The following is a 4854-nucleotide window of genomic DNA, read 5'->3' on the forward strand; positions in this document are numbered from 1 at the left end:
AGCTGCAGGCGTGCTTGGATGAAGAAGCTGGGGGAGATTGTCGGCAGGGTGAGAGCTTTGCATTTTGCAGTGCTGTTTGAAGGGGGCAGGGGGGTGGAGGAAGAGGAAAGCTGCAGAGTCGCCTGGGAACTCCGGGGTTAACCGTGTCGAGTCTGCCAACAGGGAGCAGATCCACCTGGTGAACTATGTGGAGGATTACCTGGACTCCATCGAGTCTCTGCCTTTCGACCTGCAGAGGAACATCTCGCTGATGCGGGAGATCGACGCCCAATACCAAGACATCCTGAAAGAATTGGATGACTCCTCTGAGAAGTTCAAGCTTGAGATGCACAGCACCCGGAAGTGGCGAGTGCTGCACCGCATCCAGAGGGCCCTGATCCGCAGCCAGGAGCTGGGCGATGAGAAGATCCAGATTGTAAGTCAGATGGTGGAGCTGGTGGAGAACCGAACCATGCAGGTGGACAGTCACGTGGAGCTCTTCGAAGCACACCAGGACATCAGTGACAGCACCAGCAGGAGCCGCAAGCCCGGCAAGGACAAGTCCAGGAGTGATGCAATCACTCAGGGGGACAAGCAGAATAACAAGAGGTCCCTGAGGCAGCGAAACAATGAGAATAGAGAGAATGCATCTAATAATCAGGACCATGACGACATCACCTCAGGAACGCCCAAGGAGAAGAAAGCAAAAACCTCAAAGAGGAAGAAACGCTCCAAGGCCAAAGCAGAGAGGGAAGCCTCTCCCACAGACCTCCCCATGGACCCCAAGGAGCCCACCTACTGTGTGTGCAATCAGGTCTCCTATGGAGAGATGATAGGCTGCGACAACCATGAGTGCCCCATTGAGTGGTTCCACTTTTCCTGTGTGGGACTCAGCCATACACCAAAGGGCAAGTGGTACTGCCCCAAATGTCGGGGAGAAAGAGAAAACATTGGACAAAGCCCTGGAAAAGTCCAAGAAAGAAAGGGCTTACAGCAGGTAGCTTGTGGATATTCACAGGTGAGAACAGAACCCGCCAGGGTATTTAAGGTGTCGCTGCCTTTTCAAAAGTCTGAGGATGGTCAGATTCGTATTTTTAGAGAATGTTAGGAATGGATCCTCTCCTTGGGATGGCATGTGTCGTCATGGTGTACCTGTAACCAGACTGAGTCTGCAGATCTGCATTTTAGAAACTACAAATATAGGTTCAGATTTAACATGTCAGCAAGTGTCAGACTGGTTTTGGGAGTTGGGGAGTGACTTGGAAGTAACCTAACAGATGTATAAAGAAGAGATTTGATTTGGATGTTTTAACAAAAATGTTATGGTTTACAAAAAAAACAAAAATGTTAGTCAGGTTGCTGAAGTACAGCAAGTGTGCTTCTTGCTACCATAATGTAAATCCACATGACAAGTTGGTCAAAGGTTTAAAGTCTAAATATTATTTTTTTAAAACGATAAATGGGTAATTTTGCATGACATATTTCATACGTGGCCTATTCACCAACTGGCCTTTTTTAATGACTGGGTACATTTTTAATAGGTCAGACACAAGTGGTCCAGGCCTTTGCTACCCTAGGTCATATAGTAGCCACCTTTAACTTATATGAAGTGTATAAATGTACATTTCCCAGCCACCTTGCCCCTGCTGTATTATAACCAGAAGTGCAGCCTGGTGCTGTTGTGAAGCCAAGGTGTGGGTCCTGCTGTGTGTGTGAGCTGTATAGATGTGACATCAAGAAATAAATGAAACGTGGACAGTTTGTTTCTTTAGTATTTAATTTTAACATAAATCATTTTAAATTTTTTGTCTTAAAAATATATACACCAGCAGTTTAGACAAAGCCTTAAGCAAATTGTATATTATTGATCTCACGTAATAAGGAAGTAGACATTACGTCCATGCCAGAAAATAATTGTCACAAACTACTTAGATCAGAGTTTAGGAAGTGACTGTGTACATGAGACCCAGCCACACCATGTGTTCTGCGTGGCCTGTGAGCTAAGAATGGTCTCTGTGTTTCTCAGTGGTTTCAAAAATCACATTTCATGATGCAAGAAAGTCCTATGAAATTCAGATTTGAGTGTCTATAAATAAAAAGTCATTGGTATACACACACACACACACACACACAAATTATTCATTAGTTTGTATTGTGCATGTCTCCTGTGCATTATAAACAATACCACTACCAACACTTGTGCTCAAGGTGTGGAAACAAATTTCTTTGTCATAGACTCCCATCTATAAACTGAGGACTCTATGATAACTATCTGCTTCAGGTACCGAGGAACTACTAGACTGTTTTCCTAGCAGCTATCTTATTTAAATCTCAGCAGCTGGGCATTAGGCTTCTGGTTCCATGGAATTCTTCTATATAATATCTGAATGTTTTAATTATAGCTGTACAAAACTGAGAATGAGGTGGTATCTCCTGAAATTGATTTTCATCTCCATAAGTGAGTACATTTAACATCTTTTCATGTGCTTATTGATAATTTTTATCTTTGAGGAAATTGTTCTTCACACTTGGCTTGAAAGTTGTGTTATCAATCTTTTTAATATTTTATTTATTTATTTTGTTTTTTCAGTACAGAGTTTCTCCCCATTTTTAAGATTTATTTATTCATTTATTATGTACAGAATTCTGCCTACATGTATGTCTACAGGCCAGAAGAGAGCAGCAGGTTTCAGTAAAGACTGGTGGGAGCTACCTTGTGGTTGCTGGGAATTGAACTCAGGATTTACTGGAAGAACAGTCAGTGCTCTTAATCACTGAGTTATCTCTCCAGCCCATGTGCTACCCATCTTTCTGTAGGTTTTTGCATGTTAGAAGTGCAAGATTCAAGCCGGGCATTAATGGTGCACACCTTTAATCCCAGCATTCAAGGGGCAGAGGCAGGTGGATGTCTGTGAATTTTCGAGGCCACCCTGGTCTACAGACAAGTCCCAGAACAGCCTCTAAAACAATACAGAGAAACACTGTCTCAATAAAGCAAAAAAGAGAAAAAGTGCGACATTCTTGTCACACAGATTCTTTGCAAATATCTTCTTCATCCTGTAAGTTTTCTTTGAATTGTCTTTTTACTCTTAAGTGTGTCTTTAAATGTCCACAGGAATGTTTTTCCCAATATATTGATCACTTTAGCAGGAATTGGTATTGACTCTTTGAATAACTCTGATGGAGCAGGCATCCACAGGTGAGGGAGATGGAGGAAGAGAGATGCTAGAACTACCAGAGACACTGGAGACAACCCTTGTGGGCTTGTGCAGCCCTCCTGGAGGAGAGGAGGAGAGACAGCTTTGGGGGGGCGGGGCCAGCGGGGTCACTGAGAGAGAGTTGGGCAGCCCTGCCTTGCTCTAGCAGCCAATTCCCCTAGACTGGACTGCACTGCATCCACTCTCCAAGCCCCACATGATGACGCCCCCACCCCCCCCACAAGAAGGGACCACACCTCTTGCCATGCGCTGCCTCTGCTCTGCACTCACTCTTTCTCATCCACACACACAATGGCGGCTGCAGAAGCCTCAGCTGGAGTAGAGAGTGCCCAGGGCGCACTGTGAACCCCTCCCAAGACATGTACCATAGACCAGCAGCTTCCCCCAGAGAGCTGATCGTCCTGTAGGCGCCTGGCATACACAACACCACAAGCACAACCTCTGACTCCTTGGACATCCTGGTTTCCTATGGCTTCCACAAGGGACCAGAACCGAGGAGGCTCAGGGAGCTGAGGTGGCCAAGGCTGCGATGGGTCAAAGGGGAGGCAGGAGCTGAGCATCGCGAAGAAGCCAAGGGAAAGGCAGGGGTGGACATTGGTCAAGGCTCACATGGGAGACATCGAGGATGATCACCCACCACCAAGCCACACAACACATATCGGAACTGAGGGAGATGGAGGGCCCGCGCAAGGGGTCATTAAAGCTAACCCCCAGCCACACAACCCAGAAGAGTGCACTGAGGGCGGGGACGATTGATTGTCAAGCTATGCTCAGACAGGCATAGACCCTGGAGGAACCCTGAGCCGCAAGTGCATTCCAAGTGTTGATGATCAATGTCCTCCAATTAACATTTATTCTCACAGCTAGCTGCACTCTTCACCAATGCAGGAGCCGAGTGATGCATCTCTAAGAGTCAATGTTTTGGATGTGGGAAGAGACAAACTTTACCCAATGGGAGCTGACAGCGTCATGGTCCCCACCACCGTCCCCCACTGCAGACACTTCCAATGGACACAGGAGTGAAGGGGAGGATGGAGTAGGGGTTCCCCTCAGGCCAGCTAGCTAGATATAGAAGAAAGAGACAACACAAACTCTAGAGAGGGTCAGGACTGGGGAAAAAGATGCAGAATGACTCAGGGCCCCTTACTAGCAAAGCACCAGGCAAGCAGGGTGCCCATGGCAAGCCCCATGGACTCTCAACGGGAGCTCCCAACCCAGACCATGGCGAGACCTGGGAATGGCCTTGTCCACTGAAGGAACTGAAGTCCCAGGGAGTCACCACCAGACGCCCCCCAATGGGCCATCTGCCACCCAACTCGAACCTGGAGACCGAAGGGTATCTGCAACCCCTGGATTCTTTAAACACTGGAAAATGATAGCCAGGTACCAGAAACTACCCAATACCAGGAGACATGTACCAAACCACACTGGCTTCATCACCACCATGCCTCCTCCTCCCCCTCTGAGCACAACAGAACCAGGGACACGTTCTGGTATATGTAGGCTCAGTGCCAGAGCCCCACCACCCCTGTTCTCTCCTTAATGATCCTTCTGCAGGTTCACCTGCAGAAAACTTGCTGGGACTTTCACTTCCTCTAGATAGCCAAGTTCAACTTCTTCTCAGCACTCATCCAGGGCCATGGGCAGACAGACCCCT

The 4854-nt window shown here is 47.2% G+C and overlaps 1 pseudogene; it reads left to right on the forward strand.

The window, feature by feature from the left end:
* Positions 1-235: 235 nt before the first annotated feature.
* On the forward strand, positions 236-980 carry LOC113837990 (annotated as a pseudogene).
* Positions 981-4854: the final 3874 nt, after the last annotated feature.

This window comes from Cricetulus griseus, unplaced genomic scaffold (assembly GCF_003668045.3).
Source record: "Cricetulus griseus strain 17A/GY unplaced genomic scaffold, alternate assembly CriGri-PICRH-1.0 unplaced_scaffold_1, whole genome shotgun sequence".
In the NCBI taxonomy this organism is placed as follows: domain Eukaryota; kingdom Metazoa; phylum Chordata; class Mammalia; order Rodentia; family Cricetidae; genus Cricetulus; species Cricetulus griseus.